This window comes from Scyliorhinus torazame, chromosome 20 (genome assembly GCF_047496885.1).
Source record: "Scyliorhinus torazame isolate Kashiwa2021f chromosome 20, sScyTor2.1, whole genome shotgun sequence".
Taxonomy (NCBI): Eukaryota; Metazoa; Chordata; class Chondrichthyes; order Carcharhiniformes; family Scyliorhinidae; genus Scyliorhinus; species Scyliorhinus torazame.
The window spans coordinates 113,509,459-113,536,719 of NC_092726.1; positions in this window are offsets into that span (position 1 = coordinate 113,509,459).

Here is a 27,261-nt window from a genome sequence, read left to right on the forward strand (position 1 = left end):
CCAACACACACACTCCAGGCCAGGCCACTCCAGGCCAGCCCACACACACGCTCCAGGCCACTCCCGGACAGCCCACGCACACACTCCAGGCCACACCCGGCCAGCCCACACAAACACTCCAAGCCACTCACGGCTCGCCCACACACAAATTCCAGGCCACTCCCGGCCAGCCCACACACACAAATTCCAGGCCACTCCCGGCCAGACCACACTCACACTCCAGGCCACACCCGGCCAACCAACACACACACTCCAAGCCATGCCACTCCTGGCCAGCCCACACACACGCTCCGGGCCACTCTCGGCCAGCCTACTCACACACTCCAGGACAGTCCCGGCCAGCCGACACACACACTCCAGGCCATTCCATACCAGCCCACACAAACACTCCCGGTGACTCCCGGCCAGCCCACAAATACACTCCGGGCCACTCCGTACCAGCCCACACAAACACTCCCGGTCACTCCCGGCCAGCCCACAAATACACTCCAGGCCACTCCCGGCCAGCCCACAAACACAATCCAGACCATTCCCGGCCAGCCAACACACACACTCGAGACAACTCCCAGCCAGCCTACACACAAACTCCTGGCCAGCACACACAGACACTCCAGGCCACTCCCGGCCAGCCCACACAGACTCCAGCCACTCCCGGCCAGCCCACACACACACTCCAGGCCACTCGGGCCAGCCAACACAAACACTCCAGGCCACTCCCGTCCAGCCCACAAACACAATCCAGGCCACTCCCGGCCAGCCGACACACACACACTCCAGGCCACTCCCGGCCAGCCATTCCACACACTCCAGGCCAGGCCACTATCGGCCAGCCCACACACCCACTATAGGCCAGTCCAGGCGAGCCCACACCCATACTCCAGGCCACACACGGCCAGCCCACACACACACTGCAGGCCACTCCCGGCCAGCCCATACACACACTCCAGGCCAGGCCACTACCGGCCAGCCCACATAACCCACTCCAGGCCAGTCCCGGCCAGCCCACACACACACTCCCGGCCACACCCGACCAGCCCACACACACACTCCAGGCCACTCCCGGCCAGCCCACACACACGCTCCAGGCCACTCCGGTCAGCCGACACACAAACTCCAGGCCAATCCCGGCCACCCACACACACACTCCTGGCAATTCCCGGCCAGCCAACACTCACTCTCCAGGCCACTCCCGGCCAGTCCACACACACACTCCAGGCCACTCCGGGCCAGCCCACACACAAACTCCAGGCCACTCCCGGCCAGCTCACACACAAACTCCAGGCCACTCCCGGCCAGCCCACTCACACACTCCAGGCCACTCCCGGCCAGCCCACACACACACTCCAGGCCACTCCGGGCCAGCCCACACACAGACTCCAGTCCACTCCCGGCCAGCCCACACACACACTCCTGGCAATTCCCGGCCAGCCAACACACACGCTCCAGGCCACACCCGGCCAGCCCACACAGAAACACCTGGCAATTCCCGGCCATCCCACACACACGCTCCAGGCCACTCCGGCCAGCCGACACACAAACCCCAGGCCACTCCCGGCCAGCCCCCACACACACTCCAGGCTATTCATTCCAGCCCACACACACACTCCAGGCCTCTCCCGGCCAGCCCACACACACACTCCAGGCCACTCCCGGCCAGCCCACACACACACTCCAGGCCAGGCCACTCCCGGCCAGCCCACACACACACTCCAGGCCAGGCCACTCCCAGCCAGCCCACACACACACACCCCAGGCCACTCCCGGCCAGACAACACACACACTCCAGGACAGTCCCGGCCAGCCGACACTCACATTTCAGGCCACTCCCGGCCTGCCCACACACACACTCCAGGCCACTCCTGGCCAGCCCACACACACACTCCAGTCCAGTCCCGGCCAGCACACACACACACTCCAGGCCACTCCCGGCCAGCACACACACACACTCCAGTCTACTCCTGGCCAGCCACACAGGCACTCCAGGCCACTCCCGTCCAGCCCCCCCACACGCACTTCAGGCCACTCCCGTCCAGCCAACACACACTCTCCAAGCCACGCCACTAACGGCCAGCCCACACACACACTCCAGGCCCCTCCCGCCCTCCCCATACACACACTCCAGGCCACTCCCAGCAAGCCCACACACACAAATTCCAGGCCACGCCCGGACAGCCCACACACCCACTCCAGGCCAGGCCACTTCCAGCCAGCCCACACACGCACAGCCCACGCCACTCCCGGCTAGACCACACACACATTCCAGGCCACTCACGGCCAGCCATCACTCACACTCCAAGCCAGGCCACTCCTGGCCAGCCCACACACACGCTCCAGGCCACTCTCGGCCAGCCCACACACACACTCCAGGCCACTCCCGGCCAGCCCACACTCACATTGCAGGCCACTCCCGGCCAGCCCACACACACTCCACTCCAGTCCCGGCCAGCCCACAGACGCACTCTAGGCCACTCCGGGCCAGCCCACACACAGACACCCGGTCACTCGCGGCCAGCCCACAATCACACTCCAGGCCACTCCCGGCCAGCCGACACACCCACAGTCCAGGCCACTCCGGACTGCCCACACACACACTCCAGGCCATTTCCGGCCAGCCAACACACACACTCCAGCCACTCGGGCCAGCCCACACACACACTCCAGGCCACTCCCGGCCAGCCCACACATACACTCCAGGCCACTCCCGTACAGCACCCCCCCCCCCCACACGCACTTCAGTCCACTCCCGTCCAGCCAACCCACACACTCCAAGTCAGGCCACTCCTGGCTAGCCCACACTCACACTCCAGGCCACTCCGGACCAGCCCACACCCACACTCCAGGACACACCCGGCCAGCCCACACACACACTCCATGCCCCTCCGGGCCTGTCCACACACACACTCCCGGTCACTCCCGACCAGCCAACACACACACTCCGGGCCACTCCCGGCCATCGGACACAAACAGACTCCAGGCCACCCGGCGAGCCCAGACACACACTCCAGGCCAGGCCACTCACGGTCAGCCCACACACACACCCCAGGCCCCTCCCGGCCATTCGACACCCACACACTCCAGGCCACTCCCGGCCAGCCCAGACACACACTCCAGGCCAGTCCACTCCCGGCCAGCACAAACACACACTCCAGGCGACACCCGGCCAGCCCACACACACACTCCTGGACACTCCCGGCCAGCCCACACACACACTCCAGGACACTCCCGGCCAGCCCACACACACATTCCAGGCCACAATCGGCCAGACCACACACACACTCCAGGCCACTCTGGGACAGCCCACACACACGCTCCAGGCCACTCTGGGACAGCCCACACACACACTCCAGGCCACTACCGGCCAGCCCACACACACACTCCAGTCCACTCCCAGCCAGCCCACACACAGACTCCAGTCTACTCCTGGCCAGCCCACACACACACTCCAGCCACTCGGGCCAGCCCACACACACATTCCAGGCCACAATCGGCCAACCCACACACACACTCCAGCCACTCGGGCCAGCCCACACACACACTCCAGTCCACTCCCGGCCAGCTCACACACACACTCCAGCCACTCCCGGCCAGCTCACACACATACTCCAGGCCAGTCCCGGCAGCTCACACACATACTCCAGGCCGCACCAGGCCAGCCCACACATACACTCCAGGCCACTCCCGGCCAGCCCACACACATACTCCAGGCCACTCGGGCCAGCCCACACACACACTCCAGGCCACTCAGGCCAGCCCATACACACACACCAGGCCAGGCCAGTCACGGCCAGCTCACACACATACTCCAGGCCGCACCAGGCCAGCCCACGCACACACTCCAGGCCACTCCCGGCCAGCCCACACACACACTCCAGGCCACTCGGGCCAGCCCACACACACACTCCAGGCCACTCGGGCCAGCCCACACACACACTCCAGGCCACTCAGGCCAGCCCACACACACACTCCAGGCCACTCCGGCCAGCCCATACACACACACCAGGCCAGGACAGTCACGGCCAGCTCACACACATACTCCAGGCCGCACCAGGCCAGCCCACGCACACACTCCAGGCCACTCCCGGCCAGCCCACACACGCTCTTCAGGCCGCTCCCGGCCAGCCCACGCACACACTCCAGGCCTCTCCCGACGGACCCAAACCCACACTCCAGGACACTCCCGGCCAGCACACACCCACACTTCAGGCCACTCCCGGCCAGCCGACACACACATTCCAGGCCACTCACGGCCAGGCCACACACACACTCCCGGCCTACCCCCACACACACACTCCAGGCCCCTCCGGGCCAGTCCACACACACACTCCCGGTCACTCGCGGCCAGCCGACACACACACTCCAGGCCACTCCCGGCCAGCCGACACACACATTCCAGGCCACTCCCGGCCAGCTCCCACACACACACTCCAGGCCAGGTCACTACCGGCCAGCCCACACACCCACTCCAGGCCAGTCCCGGCCAGCCCACACACCCACTCCAGGCCAGTCCCGGCCAGCCCACACACACACTCCAAGCCACTCCCGGCCAGCACAAACACACACTTCAGGCCACTCCCGGCCAACCCACACACACGCTCCAGGCCACACCGGCCAGCCGACACACAAACTCCAGGCCACTCACGGCCAGCACAGAACCACACTTCAGGCCACTCCCGGCCAACCCACGCACACACTCCAGGCCACTGCCGGCCAGCCCACACACACACTCCAGGCCACTCCCGGCCCGCCCACACACAAATTCCAGGCCACTCCAAGCCAGCCCACACACACAAATTTCAGGCCAATCCCGTCCAGCCCACACACACACTCCCGGCCAGTCCCGGCCAGCCCACAGACACACTCCAGGCCACTCCCGGCCAGCCGACACACACACACTCCAGGCCATTCCCGGCCAGCCAACACACACACACTCCCGGCCAGTCCCGGCCAGCCCACACACACACTCCTGGTCACTCCCGGCCAGCCCACAAACACACTCCAGGCCACTCCCGGCCAGCCCTACACACACTCCAGGCCAGGTCACTACCGGCCAGCCCACACACCCACTCCAGGCCAGTCCCGGCCAGCCCACACACACACTCCAGGCCATAACCGGCCAGTCCACACACACACTCCAAGCCACTCCCGGCCAGCCCACACACACACTTCAAGCCACTCCCGGCCAGGCCATACACACACTCCAGGCCACTCCGGCCAGCCGACACTCAAACTCCAGGCCACTCTCGGCCAGCCCACACACACACTCCAGGCCACTCCCGGCCAGCCCACACACACACTCCAGGCCACTAACGGCCAGCACACACCCACACTTCAGGCCACTCCCGGCCAGCCCCACACACACTCCAGGCCGCACCAGGCCAGCCCACACATACACTCCAGGCCACTCCCGGCCAGCCCACACACACACTCCAGGCCACTCAGGCCAGCCCACTCACACACTCCAGGCCACTCAGGCCAGCCCACACACACACTCCAGTCCAGTCCCGGCCAGCACACACACACACTCCAGGCCACTCCCGGCCAGCACACACACACACTCCAGTCTACTCCTGGCCAGCCACACAGGCACTCCAGGCCACTCCCGTCCAGCCCCCCCACACGCACTTCAGGCCACTCCCGTCCAGCCAACACACACTCTCCAAGCCACGCCACTAACGGCCAGCCCACACACACACTCCAGGCCCCTCCCGCCCTCCCCATACACACACTCCAGGCCACTCCCAGCAAGCCCACACACACAAATTCCAGGCCACGCCCGGACAGCCCACACACCCACTCCAGGCCAGGCCACTTCCAGCCAGCCCACACACGCACAGCCCACGCCACTCCCGGCTAGACCACACACACATTCCAGGCCACTCACGGCCAGCCATCACTCACACTCCAAGCCAGGCCACTCCTGGCCAGCCCACACACACGCTCCAGGCCACTCTCGGCCAGCCCACACACACACTCCAGGCCACTCCCGGCCAGCCCACACTCACGTTGCAGGCCACTCCCGGCCAGCCCACACACACTCCACTCCAGTCCCGGCCAGCCCACAGACGCACTCTAGGCCACTCCGGGCCAGCCCACACACAGACACCCGGTCACTCGCGGCCAGCCCACAATCACACTCCAGGCCACTCCCGGCCAGCCGACACACCCACAGTCCAGGCCACTCCGGACTGCCCACACACACACTCCAGGCCATTTCCGGCCAGCCAACACACACACTCCAGCCACTCGGGCCAGCCCACACACACACTCCAGGCCACTCCCGGCCAGCCCACACATACACTCCAGGCCACTCCCGTACAGCACCCCCCCCCCCACACGCACTTCAGTCCACTCCCGTCCAGCCAACCCACACACTCCAAGTCAGGCCACTCCTGGCTAGCCCACACTCACACTCCAGGCCACTCCGGACCAGCCCACACCCACACTCCAGGACACACCCGGCCAGCCCACACACACACTCTATGCCCCTCCGGGCCTGTCCACACACACACTCCCGGTCACTCCCGACCAGCCAACACACACACTCCGGGCCACTCCCGGCCATCGGACACAAACAGACTCCAGGCCACCCGGCGAGCCCAGACACACACTCCAGGCCAGGCCACTCACGGTCAGCCCACACACACACCCCAGGCCCCTCCCGGCCATTCGACACCCACACACTCCAGGCCACTCCCGGCCAGCCCAGACACACACTCCAGGCCAGTCCACTCCCGGCCAGCACAAACACACACTCCAGGCGACACCCGGCCAGCCCACACACACACTCCTGGACACTCCCGGCCAGCCCACACACACACTCCAGGCCACTCCCGGCCAGCCCACACACACACTCCAGGACACTCCCGGCCAGCCCACACACACATTCCAGGCCACAATCGGCCAGACCACACACACACTCCAGGCCACTCTGGGACAGCCCACACACACGCTCCAGGCCACTCTGGGACAGCCCACACACACACTCCAGGCCACTCCCGGCCAGCCCACACACACACTCCAGTCCACTCCCAGCCAGCCCACACACAGACTCCAGTCTACTCCTGGCCAGCCCACACACACACTCCAGCCACTCGGGCCAGCCCACACACACATTCCAGGCCACAATCGGCCAACCCACACACACACTCCAGCCACTCGGGCCAGCCCACACACACACTCCAGTCCACTCCCGGCCAGCTCACACACACACTCCAGCCACTCCCGGCCAGCTCACACACATACTCCAGGCCAGTCCCGGCAGCTCACACACATACTCCAGGCCGCACCAGGCCAGCCCACACATACACTCCAGGCCACTCCCGGCCAGCCCACACACATACTCCAGGCCACTCGGGCCAGCCCACACACACACTCCAGGCCACTCAGGCCAGCCCATACACACACACCAGGCCAGGCCAGTCACGGCCAGCTCACACACATACTCCAGGCCGCACCAGGCCAGCCCACGCACACACTCCAGGCCACTCCCGGCCAGCCCACACACACACTCCAGGCCACTCGGGCCAGCCCACACACACACTCCAGGCCACTCGGGCCAGCCCACACACACACTCCAGGCCACTCAGGCCAGCCCACACACACACTCCAGGCCACTCCGGCCAGCCCATACACACACACCAGGCCAGGACAGTCACGGCCAGCTCACACACATACTCCAGGCCGCACCAGGCCAGCCCACGCACACACTCCAGGCCACTCCCGGCCAGCCCACACACGCTCTTCAGGCCGCTCCCGGCCAGCCCACGCACACACTCCAGGCCTCTCCCGACGGACCCAAACCCACACTCCAGGACACTCCCGGCCAGCACACACCCACACTTCAGGCCACTCCCGGCCAGCCGACACACACATTCCAGGCCACTCACGGCCAGGCCACACACACACTCCCGGCCTACCCCCACACACACACTCCAGGCCCCTCCGGGCCAGTCCACACACACACTCCCGGTCACTCGCGGCCAGCCGACACACACACTCCAGGCCACTCCCGGCCAGCCGACACACACATTCCAGGCCACTCCCGGCCAGCTCCCACACACACACTCCAGGCCAGGTCACTACCGGCCAGCCCACACACCCACTCCAGGCCAGTCCCGGCCAGCCCACACACCCACTCCAGGCCAGTCCCGGCCAGCCCACACACACACTCCAAGCCACTCCCGGCCAGCACAAACACACACTTCAGGCCACTCCCGGCCAACCCACACACACGCTCCAGGCCACACCGGCCAGCCGACACACAAACTCCAGGCCACTCACGGCCAGCACAGACCCACACTTCAGGCCACTCCCGGCCAACCCACGCACACACTCCAGGCCACTGCCGGCCAGCCCACACACACACTCCAGGCCACTCCCGGCCCGCCCACACACAAATTCCAGGCCACTCCAAGCCAGCCCACACACACAAATTTCAGGCCAATCCCGTCCAGCCCACACACACACTCCCGGCCAGTCCCGGCCAGCCCACAGACACACTCCAGGCCACTCCCGGCCAGCCGACACACACACACTCCAGGCCATTCCCGGCCAGCCAACACACACACACTCCCGGCCAGTCCCGGCCAGCCCACACACACACTCCTGGTCACTCCCGGCCAGCCCACAAACACACTCCAGGCCACTCCCGGCCAGCCCTACACACACTCCAGGCCAGGTCACTACCGGCCAGCCCACACACCCACTCCAGGCCAGTCCCGGCCAGCCCACACACACACTCCAGGCCATAACCGGCCAGTCCACACACACACTCCAAGCCACTCCCGGCCAGCCCACACACACACTTCAAGCCACTCCCGGCCAGGCCATACACACACTCCAGGCCACTCCGGCCAGCCGACACTCAAACTCCAGGCCACTCTCGGCCAGCCCACACACACACTCCAGGCCACTCCCGGCCAGCCCACACACACACTCCAGGCCACTAACGGCCAGCACACACCCACACTTCAGGCCACTCCCGGCCAGCCCCACACACACTCCAGGCCGCACCAGGCCAGCCCACACATACACTCCAGGCCACTCCCGGCCAGCCCACACACACACTCCAGGCCACTCAGGCCAGCCCACTCACACACTCCAGGCCACTCAGGCCAGCCCACACACACACTCCAGGCCACTCCCGGCCAGCCCACACACACACTCCTTTCAATTCCCGGCCAGCCAACACACACACTCCAGGCCACTTACGGCCAGCACACACCCACACTTCAGGCCACTCCCGGCCAGCCCACGCACACACTCAAGGCCACTCCCGGCCAACACACACACACACTCCAGGCCACTTCCGACCAGCCTACACACACACTCCAGGCCACTCCCGGCCAGCCAACACACACACTCCAGGCCACTCCCGGCCCGTCCACACACAAATTTCAGGCCAATCCCGTCCAGCCCACACACACACTCCCGGCCAGTCCCGGCCAGCCCACACACACACTCCCGGCCACTCTCGGCCAGCCCACACACACACTCCAGGCCACTCCCGGCCAGCCCACACACACACTCCAGGCCATTCCCGGCCAGCCCACACACACACTCCAGGCCACTTCCGGCCAGCACACGCACACACTCCAGGCCACTCCCGGCCAGCCCACACACAGACTCCAGGCCACTCCCGGCCAGCCCCCACACACACTCCAGGCCACTTCCGGCCAGCCCACGCACACACTGCAGGCCACACCCGGCCAGCCCACACACAAATTCCAGGCCACTCCCGGCCAGCCGACACACACACTCCCGGCCACTCCCGGCCAGCCCACGCACACACTCCAGGCCACTCCCGGCTAACCCACACACACACTCCAGGCCACTCCCGGCCAGCCCACACACACACTGCAGGCCACTCAGGCCAGCCCACACATACACTCCAGGCCACTCCCGGCCAGCCCACACACACACTCCAGGCCACTCCCGGCCCGCCCACAGACAAATTCCAGGCCACTACCAGCCAGCCCACACACACACAACCCAGGCCACTCCCGGCCAGACCACACACACACTCCAGGCCACTCCCGGCCAGCCAACACTCACACTTCAGGCCACTCCCGGCCAGCCCACGCACACACTCAAGGCCACTCCCGGCCAACACACACACACACTCCAGGCCACTTCCGACCAGCCTACACACACACTCCAGGCCACTCCCGGCCAGCCAACACACACACTCCAGGCCACTCCCGGCCCGTCCACACACAAATTTCAGGCCAATCCCGTCCAGCCCACACACACACTCCCGGCCAGTCCCGGCCAGCCCACACACACACTCCCGGCCACTCTCGGCCAGCCCACACACACACTCCAGGCCACTCCCGGCCAGCCCACACACACACTCCAGGCCATTCCCGGCCAGCCCACACACACACTCCAGGCCACTTCCGGCCAGCACACGCACACACTCCAGGCCACTCCCGGCCAGCCCACACACAGACTCCAGGCCACTCCCGGCCAGCCCCCACACACACTCCAGGCCACTTCCGGCTAGCCCACGCACGCACTCCCGGCCACTCCCGGCCAGCCCACGCACACACTGCAGGCCACACCCGGCCAGCCCACACACAAATTCCAGGCCACTCCCGGCCAGCCGACACACACACTCCCGGCCACTCCCGGCCAGCCCACGCACACACTCCAGGCCACTCCCGGCTAACCCACACACACACTCCAGGCCACTCCCGGCCAGCCCACACACACACTGCAGGCCACTCAGGCCAGCCCACACATACACTCCAGGCCACTCCCGGCCAGCCCACACACACACTCCAGGCCACTCCCGGCCCGCCCACAGACAAATTCCAGGCCACTACCAGCCAGCCCACACACACACAACCCAGGCCACTCCCGGCAAGACCACACACACACTCCAGGCCACTCCCGGCCAGCCAACACTCACACTCCAGCCACTCCCGGCCAGCTCACACACACACTCCAGGCCACTCGGGCCAGCCCACGCACACACTCCAGGCCACTCCCGGCCAGCCCACACACACACTTCAGGCCACACCCGTCCAGCCAACACACACACTACAAGCCAGGCCACTCCTGGCCAGCCCCCACACACACTCCAGGCCACTCTAGGCTAGCCCACACACACACTCTAGGCCACTCCCGGCCAGCCCACACACACACTCCAGGCCACTCCCGACCAGCCCACATCCACACTCCAGGCCACTCCCGACCAGCCCACACACACACACCAGGCCACTCCCGGCCAGCCGACACACACTTTCCAGGCCACTAACGGCCAGCCCACACACACACTTCAGGCCACTCCCGTCCAGCCAAAACACACACTACAAGCCAGGCCACTCCTGGCCAGCCCACCATCACACTACAGGCCACTCCCGACCAGCCCACATCCACACTCCAGGACATTCCCTGCCAGCCCACACACACACACCAGGCCACTCCCGGCCAGCCGACACACATATTCCAGGCCACTAACGGCCAGCCCACACACACACTCCAGGCCCCTCCGGGCCAGTCCACACACACACTCCAGGCCACCCCCGGCCAGCCCAGATACACACTCCAGGCCAGGCCACTCACGGTCAGCCCACACACACACACCAGGCCACTCCCGGCCAGCCCACACACACACTCCAGGCCACTCCGGGCCAGCCCACGCACACACTCCCAGTCACTCCGTGCCAGCCCACACACACACTCCAGGCCACTCCCGGCCAGTCGACACACACACTCCAGGCCACTCCCGGCCAGCCCACACACACACTCCAGGCCACTCCCGGCCCGCCCACACACAAATTCCAGGCCACACCCAGCCAGCCCACACACACAAATTCCAGGCCACTCCCGCCCAGCCCACATACACACTCCAGGCCAGGCCACTCCCAGCCAGCCCACACACACACACTTCAGGGCACTCCCGGCCAGACCACACACTAACTCCAGGCCACTCCCGGCCAGCCCACACACAAATTCCAGGCCACTCCCAGCCAACCCACACTCACACTCCAAGCCAGGCCACTCCTGGCCAGCCCACACACACGCTCCAGGCCACTCTATGCCAGCCCACACACACACTCTAGGCCACTCCCGGCCAGCCCAGTCACAAACTCCAGGCCCGGCCACTCCCAGCCAGCCCACACACACACAACAGGCCACTTCCGGCCAGTCGACACACACACACACACCAGGCCACTCCCGGCCAGCCCACACACACCCTCCACGCCAGGCCACTCCCAGCCAGCCCACACAGACGCACCAGGCCACTCCCGGACAGCACACACCCACACTCCAGACCACTCCCGGCCAGCCCACACACACGCTCCAGGCCACTACGGCCAGACGACACACACACTCCATGCCACTCCCGGCCAGCCCACACACACACTCCAGTCCACTCCCGGCCAGCGCACAGATACACTCCAGACCACTCCCGGCCAGCCCACAGATACACTCCAGACCACTCCCGGCCAGACCACACACCCTCCACGCCAGGCCACTCCGGGCCCGCCCACACACAAATTCCAGGACACTTCCAGCCAGCACACACATCCACTCCAGGCCAGGCCACTCCCAGCCAGCCCAGACACACACACTGCAGGCCACTCCCGGCCAGACCACACACCCACTCTAGGCCACTCCCGGCCAGCCAACTCTCACACTCCAAGCCAGGCCACTCCTGGCCAGCCCACACACACGCTTCAGACAACTCCCGGCCAGCCCACGCACACACTCCCGGCCAGCCCACGCACACACTGCAGGCCACTCCCGGCCAGCCCACACACAAATTCCAGGCCACTCCAGGCCAGCCCACACACAAACTCCAGGCCACTCTCGGCTCGCCCACACACAAATTCCAGGCCACTCCCAGCCAACCCACACACACACTCCAGTCCACTCCCGGCCAGCCTACACACACACTCCAGGACACTCCCGGCCAGCCCACGCACACAGACAGGCCACTCCCGGCCAGCCCACACACACACTCCAGGCCACTCCCGGCCAGCCCACACACACACTCCAGGCCACTCAGGCCAGCCCAGACATACACTCCAGGCCAGGCCACTCCCAGCCAGCCCAGACACACACACTACAGGCCACTCCCGGCCAGACCACACACCCACTCTAGGCCACTCCCGGCAAGCCAACTCTCACACTCCAAGCCAGGCCACTCCTGGCCAGCCCACACACACGCTTCAGGCCACTCCCGGCCAGCCCACGCACACACTCCCGGCCAGCCCACGCACACACTGCAGGCCACTCCCGGCCAGCCCACACACAAATTCCAGGCCACACCCGGCCAGACCACACACAAACTCCAGGCCACTCTCGGCCCGCCCACACACAAATTCCAGGCCACTCCCAGCCAACCCACACACACACTCCAGTCCACTCCCGGCCAGCCTACACACACACTCCAGGACACTCCCGGCCAGCCCACGCACACAGACAGGCCACTCCCGGCCAGCCCACACACACACTCCAGGCCACTCCCGGCCAGCCCACACACACACTCCAGGCCACTCAGGCCAGCCCACACATACACTCCAGGCCACTCCCGGCCAGCCCACACACACACTCCAGGCCACTCCCGGCCAGCCCACAGACAAATTCCAGGCCACTCCCGGCCCGCCCAAAGACAAATTCCAGGCCACTCCCGGCCAGCCCACACACACAAATTCCAGGCCACTCCCAGACAGCCCACACACACACAACCCAGGCCACTCCCGGCCAGACCACACACACACTCCAGGCCACTCCCGGCCAGCCAACACTCACACTCCAAGCCAGGCCACTCCCGGCCCGCCCACACACAAATTCCAGGCCACTCCCAGCCAGCCCACACACACAAATTCCAGGCCACTTCCAGACAGCCCACACACACACAACCCAGGCCACTCCCGTCCAGCACACACTCACATTGCAGGCCACACCCGGCCAGCCCACACACACACTCCAGGCCAGTCACTGCCAGCCCACACACACACACTCCCGGCCAGCCCACAAACACACTCCAGCCACTCCCGGCCAGCTCACACACACACTCCAGGCCACTCGGGCCATCCCACGCACACACTCCAGGCCACTCCCGGCCAGCCCACACACACACTTCAGGCCACTCCCGTCCAGCCAACACACACACTACAAGCCAGGCCACTCCTGGCCAGCCCACACTCACACTCCAGGCCACTCCCGACCAGCCCACATCCACACTCCAGGCCACTCCCGACCAGCCCACACACACACACCAGGCCACTCCCGGCCAGCCGACACACACATTCCAGGCCACTAACGGCCAGCGCACACACACACTTCAGGCCACTCCCGTCCAGCCCTCACGGCCAGCACCGTCCAAAACACACACAACAAGCCAGGCCACTCCTGGCCAGCCCACCATCACACTGCAGGCCACTCACGACCAGCCCACATCAACACTCCAGGACACTCCCGGCCAACCCACACACATACACCAGGCCACTCCCGGCCAGCCGACACACATATTCCAGGCCACTAACGGCCAGCCCACACACACACTCCAGGCCCCTCCGGGCCAGTCCACACACACACTCCCGGTCACTCCCGGCCAGCCCACACACACAGTCCGGGCCACACCCGGCCATCCGACGCACACACACTCCAGGCCACCCCCGGCCAGCCCAGACACACACTCCAGGCCAGGCCACACACGGTCAGCCCACACACACACACCAGGCCACTCCCGGCCAGCCCACACACACACTCCAGGCCACTCCGGGCCTGCCCACGCACACACTCCCAGTCACTCCGTGCCAGCCCACACATACACTCCAGGCCACTCCCGGCCAGCCCACACACACACTCCAGGCCACTCCCGGCCCGCCCACACACAAATTCCAGGCCATACCCAGCAAGCCCACACACACAAATTCCAGGCCACTCCCGCCCAGCCCACACACACACACTTCAGGGCACTCCCGGCCAGACCACACACACACTCCAGGCCACTCCCGGCCAGCCAACACTCACACTCCAAGCCAGGCCACTCCTGGCCAGCCCACACACACGCTCCAGGCCACTCTAGGCCAGCCCACACACACACTCTAGGCCACTCCCGGCCAGCCCAGTCACAAACTCCAGGCCACTCCCAGTCAGCCCACACACACACACACACTCCAGGCCACTCCCGGCCAAACCACACACACACACTCCAGGCCACTCCCTGCCAGCCAATACTCACACTCAAAGCCAGGCCACTCCTGGCCAACCCACACACACGCTCCAGGCCACTCTCGTCCAGCACACTCACACACTCCAGGACAGTCCCGGCCAGCCCACACACACATTCCAGACCACTCCCGGCCAGCCCCACACACACTCCAGGCCACTCCCGGCCAGACCACACACACACTCCAGGCCATTCCCGGCCAGCCCACACACACACTCCAGGCCACTCCCGGCCAGCCCACACACACACTCCAGGCCACTCCCGGCCAGCCCACAAACACACTCCAGGTAACTCCCGGCCAGCCGATACACACACATTCTAGGCCACTCCCGGCCAGCCCATACACACACTCCAGGCCAGGCCACTATCGGCCAGCCCACACACCGACTCCAGGCCAGTCCCGGCCAGCCTACACACATACTCCAGGCTACATCCGGCCAGCCCACACACTCTCCAGGCCACTCCCGGCCAGCCCATACACACACTCCAGGCCAGGCCACTACCGGCCAGCCCACACACCCACTCCAGGCCAGTCCCGGCCAGCCCACAAACACACTCCAGGTAACTCCCGGCCAGCCGATACACACACATTCTAGGCCACTCCCGGCCAGCCCATACACACACTCCAGGCCAGGCCACTATCGGCCAGCCCACACACCGACTCCAGGCCAGTCCCGGCCAGCCTACACACATACTCCAGGCTACATCCGGCCAGCCCACACACTCTCCAGGCCACTCCCGGCCAGCCCATACACACACTCCAGGCCAGGCCACTACCGGCCAGCCCACACACCCACTCCAGGCCAGTCCCGGCCAGCCCACACCCACACTCCAGGCCACACCCGGCCAGCCCACACACACACTCTAAGCCACTCCCGGCCAGCCCACACACACACTCCAGTCTACTCCTGGCCAGCCCACCCTGACACTCCAGGCCACACCCGGCCAGCCCACACACAAACTCCAGCCACTCCCGGCCAGCCCACACAGACACTCCAGGCCACTCGGGACAGCCCACACACACATTCCAGGCCACTCCCGTCAGCCCACACACACACTCCAGGCCACTCCCGTACAGCCCACACACACACACTTCAGGCCACTCGCGGCCAGCCGACACACACACTCCAGGCCACTCCCGGACAGCCCACACACACACACTTCAGGCCACTCGCGGCCAGCCCACACACACACTCCAGGCCACTCCCGTACAGCCCACACACACACACTTCAGGCCACTCGCGGCCAGCCGACACACACACTACAGTCCACTCCCGGCCAGCACAGACACACACTCTTGGCCAGGCTACTCCCGGCCAGCCCACACACACACACCAGGCCACTCCGGGCCAGCCCACACACACACTCCCGGTCACTCCCGGCCAGCCCACACACACACTCCAGGCAACTCCCGGCCAGCACACACACACACTCCACGCCAGGCCTCTCCCGGTCAGACCACACAAACACTCCAGGCCACTGACGGCCAGCCCACACACCCACTCCAGGCCATTCCCATCCAGCCAACACACACACTCCAAGCCAGGCCACTGCAGGCCAGCCCACACTCACACTCCAGGCCAGGCCTCTCCCGGTCAGACCACACAAACACTCCCGGTCACTCCCTGCCAGCCCACACACACACCCCAGGCCACTCCGTGCCAGTCCACACACACACTCCAGGCCACTCCCGGCCAGCCCACACTCACACTCCAGGTCAACCCGGGCCAGCCCACACACACACATACTCCAGGCCACTCCCGGCCTGCCCACACACACACTCCAGGCCACTCCCGGCCAGTCGACACACACACTCCAGGCCACTCCCGGCCTGCCCACACACAGACACTCCAGGCCACTCCCGGCCAGCCAATACACACACTCCAAGCCAGGCAAAACCTGGTCAGCCCACACACACACTCCAGGCCACACCCGGCCAGACCACACACACGCTCGAGGCCACTCTCGGCCTGCCCACTCACACACTCCAGGCCACTCCCGGCCAGCCCACTCACACACTCCAGGCCACTCCCGGCCAGCCCCCACACACACTCCAGGCCACTCCCGGCCAGCCAACACACACACTCCAGGCCACTCCCTTACAGCCCACACACACACACTTCAGGGAACTCCCGTCCAGCCAACAGACACACTCCAAGCCAGGTCACTCCTGGCCAGCCGACACCCACACTCCAGGACACTCCCGGCCAGCCCACACACACACTCCAGGCCATTCCCGGCCAGCCGACACACACATTCCAGGCCACTCACGGCCAGCCCACACACCACTCCCGGCCATTCCCGGCCTGCCCACACACACACTCCGGGCCACTCCCGATCAGCCCACTCACACACTCCAGGACAGGCCCCTCCCGTGCAGCCCTCACACACATTCCAGGCCATTCCCGTTCAGCCCACACACACACTCCAGGCCACTGCGGGCCAGCCCACACACACACTCCAGTGGAACCCTTTCTGCTCACTCTCTCTAAACTCCTTCCTCATTTGGAGTCCTCTGTTCAATTGTTCTTTACCTTAAACTGATCTACAGATTACCATTCCAGTTCACTAATCCCACCATTCAACTGGAATCCGCCATCCCTGACAACATTCCATTAAGTATACTATTTTTTTCTCTCCAAGATTCTCACATCCTTTTGTATATTTAGTGACAGAATAAGAAGCAATTCCTAAGCTATGGTCCTATCTATAAACCTGGTTATAACTCGAGAGGCTATTGGAAAGTATTAGAAAGTTGGATTCAAATACTCAGGTGGTTGTTTTTGACCTGCCCAGTCCAGATGGGCCGAATGACCTTTCTGTGCTCTGGACCTCGATGACTCTCTGATCCTAACATCCTTCTTTTAGGGGTCTCCGCCTCTATTAATCAAGTTAAATATCTTCTGAGGTTTTTTCAATCTTATCACAATGACCTTCCAGTGCAAAGTGTGGACATGTACCCGCTCCCTTACTGTGCACTTTTAAAAATTGTTCCGTATAGTTTATATTTCCTTTCCTCAGCCTTCCTCCCGAATGCATTTCCCGTACCAGCCTCCCCGATCAGGCGCCGGAATGTGGCTACTAGGAGCTTTTCACAGTGACTTCATTTGAAGCCTACTTGTGACAATAAGTGATTTTGATTTTCATTTAATTCACAAGATAGTGATTTTGGGGCAGCACGGTAGCATAGTGGATAGCACAATTGCTTCACAGCTCCAGGGTGCCAGGTTCGATTCCCGGCTTGGGTCACTGTCTGTGCGGAGTCTGCACGTCCTCCCCGTGAGTGCGTGGATTTCCTCCGGGTGCTCCGGTTTCCTCCCACAGACCAAAGATGTGCAGGTTAGGTGGATTGGCCATGTTAAATTGTCCTTAGTGTCCAAAATTGCCCTTAGTGTTGGGTGGGGTTACTGTGTTATGGGGTTATGGGGATAGGGTGGAGGTGTGGGCTTGGGTAGGGTGCTCTTTCCAAGAGCCGGTGCAGACTCGATGGGCCGAATGGCCTCCTTCTGCACTGTAAATTCTATGAAATGTATTATCCCCGTGACTCTCCCTTTCACAGATCTGGGAACATGCTGCTGAAGATTGCTGCTACCCTGCTCACTGTTTCATTGCTGAGTGTCTGTCATTTGTGAATGTTGAAATTCTTTCCATTGAAGCCTATTTCAGTGCATTGTATCTTGAAGAGCAATTGTCCTCATGTGGACCCCGAGTGAACATCAATGTCTCCTCCACTCCTGTCTGAATAACTATCATTCACCGCTTCTCTCTGCTTTCTGTTTCTTAGCCAATATCTTATTCTCACTGTCACAGACCCTTTAATCCACGGCTTTGGGACTCGATAACAACTCTAATAAATGAAATTTGATCACAATATGTTCCTGTACATTAATTCATATCAGTTCCCTTATTAATCCTCCAGTTATGTTGAAATATAACTGCAATAACCACATGCGATGTGATTTCCCACGAATATCGCCGTGTTCCTGGTCACATAACACCATTTCCTCGCGAAGGAGCAATATTCCTGTTGTCCAGTCTGGCCCCTAGAAATTTCCTGGTGACTAACATTATACTGACTGCTCTGTCACTCCAGGGTTTATCCCTCTCCTTTTATAAACAGGATGGGACAGTGAAAATGCCCCAGTCCCCTGGAACCACTCAGATATCAATGAGGATTGAGTATCAGGGTCAGTGTGTCCACTATTTCCACACTCCATCCCTCAGTCACTGCCACACAGCCAATCCAGACCCGGTTAATCTTCTATTTCATTGTGATATAAAAAGTATTGGATTGAAAAGGGTTAACTGAGCCTGTTTGTTTAGTGACTGTGATTAATGTCAGTCTCTATGGATTCTACCCGTATCACTGGAGTGTTTCTCTCTGCTATTAATAATCGATTCCTTTCACTGTGTTATATCAAACTGTCAGCTGGAGAGTCAATTCCAACACTGCCAGAGATCAGCGGTTCCAGAGAGGCCGAGAGGAGGTAGCAGAATCTGCGAACTACCCACAGGAACGTTACAGCAATGGATCAGAATCTGGGAACTGCCCACAGGAACATTACAGCAATGGATCAGAATCTGGGAACTATCCATATGAACGTTACAGCAATGGATCAGAATCTGGGAACTATCCAGAGGAACGTTACAGCAATGGATCAGAATCTGGGAACTACCCACAGGAACGTTACAGCAATGGACAGGAGTTTATCCGTGGGTATTTACTATATGTCTACCCAGTATTTACCATACCGGATCTCCGGCACACTGATGATAATTCAAGTGGGGTACTATCCCCTCCTGGCTGTTGTCGGTGTCCCTGGTAAGTCTCCCTGTCTAGTTGTTTATTGTATAAACCACTTTAAGTATATTCTTGCTCTCTTCATTTGCATCTTGGAAAGATTGAATCCACGTTCTTCAGTTCAGAAGTTTGTGAGTTCATCAGGTACAGGAGCAGAATGTGGCTATTTGGCCCCTCGCGTCTGCTCCGTCATTCGGTCTTGGCTGATCTCATCCTCGGCTTAATGCCGCCTTCTTGACCATTGTCCAAAATTCTCAACCCATTCCCAATTCAAAATCTAAAAACTGCTCCTTAAATTTACTCACTTTCCCAGCATGCACCGCACTCTGGATAGCGAATTCCACAGGTGCACATCCCATTGGGAAAAGTAGTTCCTCCTCAGCTCTGATTTCCATTTGCTGCCTGTTATCCTGAGATTCTGACCTCTCGTTCTAGAACGCCCCACAAGAGAAAGCATCCGCTCCACATCCACTTTACACACTCCTTTTATCATGTTATAAACCACAATTTGATCTCTACTCCTTCTTAACTACTCTCTGATAAGACAAAGCCCTCATCTCTGCGATCAATCTAGTCAATCTCCTCTGAACTGCCTCTAAAGCCACTCCATCTTTCCTCAAATCAGGGGCCATAACTGTGCAATGCTCCAGGTGCGGTCTGACCAACATCTGGAATAGTGGTGATAACACTTCCTTACCTTTAAGCTCTGTGCCTTTAGCTATAAATATCAACATCGATTCCAGTCACTGAGGTCATTCCCTATGCATTGGCTCCACTCGCTCTCTGGTTAATATCGGAGGCTGTTCACAATCCCTGCTCTCCCTTTGACAGTAAATTTATTATAGCCAGGCGTTCTCTCCATTCCCAATCCTGCTCACTTGCCATCGCCACCTCTGCTTCATATCAGCTGCAGAATAAATCATCATCTGTGTCTTTGTTAAATCCACACTCGAAAAATCCAATGATATTCTGTCACACAATTTCTGATACAAATCTTCATGAAGCGCAGCTCATCTCCAACTCTGCTGCCATAGCCTACGCCGCACCCAATCCCAGTCCCCTAGCATCCCTGTGCTCACTGCTGTAGATTGGTTCCCAGTCTGGGTCCTAACCCTCACCCAATCCCAGTCACCTATCATCCCTGTGCTCACTGCTGTAGATTGGTTCCCAGCCTGGGTCCGAAACCTCAGCCAATCCCAGTCACCTATTATCCCTGTGCTCACTGATGTAGATTGGTTCCCAGTCTGGGTCCTAAACCTCAGCCAATCCCACTCACCTATTATCCCTGTGCTCACTGATGTAGATTGGTTCCCAGTCTGGATCCTAACCCTCACCCAATCCCAGACACCTATCATCCCTGTGCTCACTGCTGTAGATTGGTTCCCAGTCTGGGAGCATCCCACTATCTGAATTCTCATTCTGTGATTGAAATTCTCCACAGTCTCAGCCAATCAAATTAGACCAAGCCCATGTCCATTTTCAATGAATGTGGAAATGAGTTATTTTTCATTACTTTTACAATGCTGTTATTGGGAGGTGAGTGAAGATGCTGAGGATGGGTTTCTGCAGCTTGAGTTATTGGAAGGTGAGTGTAGATGCTGAGGATGGGGTTCTGCAGGTTGTGTTATTGGGAGGTGAGTGAAGATGCTGAGGAAGGGTGTCGGCAGGTTGAGTTATTGGGAGGTGAGTGAAGATGCTGAGGATGGGTTTCTGCAGGTTTTGTTATTGGAAGGTGAGTGAAGATGCTGAGGAAGGGTGTCGGTAGGTTGTGTTATTGGGAGGTGAGTGAAGATGCTGAGGATGGGTTTCTGCAGGTTGTGTTATTGGGAGGTGTGTGAAGATGCTGAGGAAGGGTGACGGCAGGTTGTGTTATTGGGAGGTGAGTGAAGATGCTGGGGATGGGTTTCTGCAGGTTGTGTTATTTGAAGGTTAGTGAAGATGCTGACGATGGGTTTCTGCAGGTGTATTATTGGAAGGTTAGTGAAGATGCTCAGGATGGGTTTCTGCACGTTGTCTTACTGGGAGGTGAATGAAGATGCTAAGGATGTGTTTCTGCAGATTGTGTTATTGCGAGGTGAGTGAAGATGCTGGGGATGGGTCTCTGCACGTTGTGTTACTGGGAGGTGAGTGAAGATGCAGAGTATGGGTTTCTGCAGGTTGTGTTACTGGGAGGTGAGTGAAGATGCTGAGGATGGGTTTCTGCAGGTTGTGGTATTGGGAGGTGAACGAAGATTCTGAGGATGGATTTCGGCAGGTTGTGGTATTGGGAGGTGAATGAAGATGCTGAGGATGGGTTTCTGCAGGTTGTGTTATTGGGAGGTGAGTGAAGATGCAGAGGATGGGTTTCCGCAGGTTGTGTTATTGGGAGGTTGGTAGAGATGCTGAGGATGCGTTTCTGCAGGTTGTGTTATTGGGAGGTGAGTGGAGATGCTGAGGATGGGTCTCTGCAAGTTATCTTATTGGAACGTAAGTGAAGATGCAGAGGATGGGTTTCTGCAGATTGTGTTTTTTGAGGTTAGTGAAGACGCTGAGGATAGGTGTCTGCAGGTTGTGTTATTGGGAGGTGAGTGGAGATGCTGAGGCTAGGTTTCTGCAGGTTGAGATATTGGAAGATTAGTGAAGATGCTGAGGATGGATTTCTGCAGGTTATCTTATTGGAAGGTTAGTGAAGATTCTCAGTATGGGTTTACGCAGGTTGTGTTATTTGAAGGTTATTGAAGATGCTGAGGATGGGTTTCTGCAGGTTGTGATATTGGGAGGTGAGTGGAGATTCTGAGGATGGGTTTTCGTAGGTGGGGTTATTGGAAGGTGAGTGGAGATGCTGAGGATGGGTTTCTGCAGGTTGTGTTATTGGGAGGTGAGTGAAGATGCTGAGGCTAGGTTTCTGCAGGTTGTGTTATTTGAAGGTTATTGAAGATGCTGAGGATGGGTTTCTGCAGGTTGTGTTATTGGGAGGTGAGTGGAGATGCTGAGGATGGGTTTTCGTAGGTTGTGTTATTGGAAGGTGAGTGGAGAAGCTGAGGATGGGTTTCTGCAGGTTGTGTTATTGGAAGGTGAGTGGAGATGCTGAGGATGGGTTTCTGCTGGTTGTGTTATTGGCAGGTGAGTGGATAAGCTGAGGCTGGTTTTTGTGCTGGTTGTGTGAGTGGGAAGTGAGTGAAGTTGCTGAGGATGGGTTTCTGCAGGTTGTGTTATTGGGAGGTGAGTGGTGATGCTGAGGATGGGTTTCTGCAGGTTGTGTTATTGGGAGGTGAGTGAAGATGCTGAGGATGTGTTTCTGCAGGTTGTGATATTGGAAGGTGAGTGAAGATGCTGAGGATGGGTTTCTGCAGGTTGCGTTATTGGGACGTTGGTAGAGATGCTGAGGATGGGTTTCTGCAGATTGTGTTATTGGGAGGTGAGTGGAGATGCTGAGGCTGGGTTTCTGCAGGTTATCTTATTGGAAGTATATTGAAGATGCTGAGGATGGGTTTCTGCAGATTGTGTTATTGGGTGGTGAGTGGAGAAGCTGAGGATGGGTTTCTGCAGGTTGTACTATTGGAAGGTGAGTGGAGATGCTGAGGATGGGTTTCTGCAGGTTGTGATATTGGGAGGTGAGTGAAAATGCTGAGGATGGGTTTCTGCAGGTTGTGTTATTGGAAGGTTAGTGTAGATGATGAGGAATGGTTTCTACAGGTTGTGTTATTGTAAGGTTCGTGAAGATGTTGAGGATGGGTTTCTGCTGGTTGTCTTATTGGAATGTGAGTGGAGATGCTGAGGATGGGTTTCTGCAGGTTGTGTTACTGGATGGTAAGTGAAGATGATGAGGATGGGTTTCTGCAGGTTGTGTTATTGGGAGGTTGGTAGAGATGCTGAGGACGGCTTTTTGCAGGTTGTCTTATTAGAAGGTTAGTGAAGATGCTGAGGATGGGTTTCTGCAGGTTGTGTTATTGGGAGGTTAGTGAAGATGTTGGAGATGAGTTTCTGCAGGTTGTGTTATTGGGAGGTGAGTGAAGATTCTGGGGATAGTTTTATGCAGGTTGTGTTATCGGGAGGTTAGTAAAGATGCAGAGGATGGGTTTCTGCAGGTTGTGTTATTGGGAGGTGAGTGGTGATGCTGAGGATGGGTTTCTGCAGATTGTGCTATTGGAAGGTGAGTGAAGTTGCTGAGGATGGTTTTCTGCAGGTTGCGGTATTGAGAGGTGAGAGAAGATGCTGAGGATGGGTTTCTGCAGGTTGTGTTATTGGGTGGTTGGTAGAGATGCTGAGGATGAGTTACTGCAGGTTGTGTTATTGGAACGTTAGTGTAGATGATGAGGATGGGTTTCTACAGGTTGTGTTATTGGAAGGTTAGTGATGATGTTGAGAAAGGGTTTCTGCTGGATGTGTGATTGGAATGTGAGTGGAGATGCTGAGGATGGGTTCATGCTGATTGTGTTATTTGAGGTTAGTGAAGATGCTGAGGATGAGTTTCTGCAGGTTGTGTTATTGGAAGGTTAGTGAAGATGATGAGGATGGGATTCTGCAGGGTGTGTTATTGGGAGGTTGGTCGATATGCTGAGGATAATTTTTTGCAGGTTTTGTTATTGGAAGGTTAGTGAAGATGCAGAGGATGGGTTTCTGCAGGTTGTGTTATTGGGAGGTTCGTGAAGATGCTGTGGATGAGTTTCTGCAGGTTGTGTTATTGGGAGGTTAGTGAAGATGCTGGGGATGGGTTTCTGCATGTTGCGTTATTGGGTGGTTAATGAAAATGCTGATGATGGAATTCTGCAGATGTGTTATTGGGAGGTGAGTGGCCACTCCCGGCCAGCCCACACACACTCCAGGCCACTCCCGGCCAGACCACACACACACTCCAGGACTCTCCCGACCAGCCCACACACACACTCCAGGCCACTCCCGGCCATCCCACACACACACTCCAGGCCACTCCCGGCCAGACCACACACACACTCCAGGACTCTCCCTGCCAGCCGACACACACACACTCCAGGCCACTCCCGGCCAGCACACACACACACTCCAGGCCACTCGCGCCCAGCCCACACACACACTAAAGGCAATGCCTCTCCCGGCAATCCCACACACACACTCCAGGCCTCTCCCGGCCAACCCACACACACACTCCAGGCCTCTCCCGGCCATCCCACACATACACACCCGGCCACTCCCGGCAAGACCCCAAACGCGCACCCGGCCACTCCCGGCGAGCCCACAAACACACTCCAGGCCACTCCCTGCCAGCCCACACACACACTCCAGGCCAATCCCGGCCAGCCCACACACACACTCCAGGCCACTCCCGGCCAGCCCACACACACACTCCAGGCCACTCCCGGCCAGCCCACACACACACTCCAGGCCAGGCCACAAACGGCCAGCCCACACAAACACTCCAGACCACTCCCGGCCAGCCCACACAGACACTCCATGACACTCCCGTCCTGCCCACACGCACACTCCAGGCCACTCCCGTCCAGCCCACACACACACTCCAGGCCACTACCGTCCAAGCCACGTACACACTCCAGGCCACTCCCGGCCAAGCCACACACACACTCCAGGCCACTCCCGGCCAGCCCAACACACACTCCAGGCCACTCCCGGCCAGCCCACACACACACTCCAGGCCACTCCCGACCAGCCCACACACACACTCCAGGCCAGGCCACTCCCGGCCAGCCGACACACACACACACTCCAGACCACTCCCAGCCAGCCCACACCTACACTCCAGGCCACTCCTGGCCAGCCCACACACACACTCAAGGCCACTCCCGGCCAGCCCAACACACACTCCAGTCCACTGCCGGCCAGCCCACACACGCTCTCCAGGCCACTCCCGACCAGCCCACACACACACTCCAGGCCAGGCCACTCCCGGCCAGCCGACACACACACACACCCCAGACCACTCCCAGCCAGCCCACACCTACACTCTAGGCCACTCCTGGCCAGCCCACACACACACTCAAGGCCACTCCCGGCCAGCCCACACACACACTCCAGGCCACTCCCGGCCAGCCAACACACACACTCCAGGCCACTCCCGGCCAACCAACACACACACTCCTGGTCACTCCCGGCCAGCCCACAGACACACTCCAGGCCACTCCCGGCCAGCCCACACACACTCCAGGCCACTCCCGGCCAGACCACACACACACTCCAGGACTCTCCCGACCAGCCCACACACACACTCCAGGCCACTCCCGGCCATCCCACACACACACTCCAGGCCACAACCGGCCAGACCACACACACACTCCAGGACTCTCCCTGCCAGCCGACACACACACACTCCAGGCCACTCCCGGCCAGCACACACACACACTCCAGGCCACTCGCGCCCAGCCCACACACACACTAAAGGCAATGCCTCTCCCGGCAATCCCACACACACACTCCAGGCCTCTCCCGGCCAACCCACACACACACTCCAGGCCTCTCCCGGCCATCCCACACATACACACCCGGCCACTCCCGGCAAGACCCCAAACGCGCACCCGGCCACTCCCGGCGAGCCCACAAACACACTCCAGGCCACTCCCTGCCAGCCCACACACACACTCCAGGCCAATCCCGGCCAGCCCACACACACACTCCAGGCCACTCCCGGCCAGCCCACACACACACTCCAGGCCACTCCCGGCCAACCCACACACACACTCCAGGCCAGGCCACAAACGGCCAGCCCACACAAACACTCCAGACCACTCCCGGCCAGCCCACACAGACACTCCATGACTCTCCCGTCCTGCCCACACGCACACTCCAGGCCACTCCCGTCCAGCCCACACACACACTCCAGGCCACTACCGTCCAAGCCACGTACACACTCCAGGCCACTCCCGGCCAAGCCACACACACACTCCAGGCCACTCCCGGCCAGCCCAACACACACTCCAGGCCACTCCCGGCCAGCCCACACACACACTCCAGGCCACGCCCTGCCAGCCCACACACACACTCCAGGCCAGGTCTCTCCCGGCCATCCCACACACACACTCCAGGCCACTCCCGGCCAGACCACACACACACTCCAGGCCATTCACGGCCAGCCAACAGTCACACTCCAAGCCAGGCCACTCCCGGCCAGCCCACACACACACTCCAGGCCACTCCCGGCCAGCCGACACTCACATTGCAGGCCACTCCCGGCCTGCCCACACACACACTCGAGTCCAGTCCCGGCCAGCCCACAGACGCAATCCAGGCCACTCCGGACCAGCCCACACACAGACTCCCGTTCACTCCCGGCCAGCCCACAATCACACTCCAGGCTACTCCC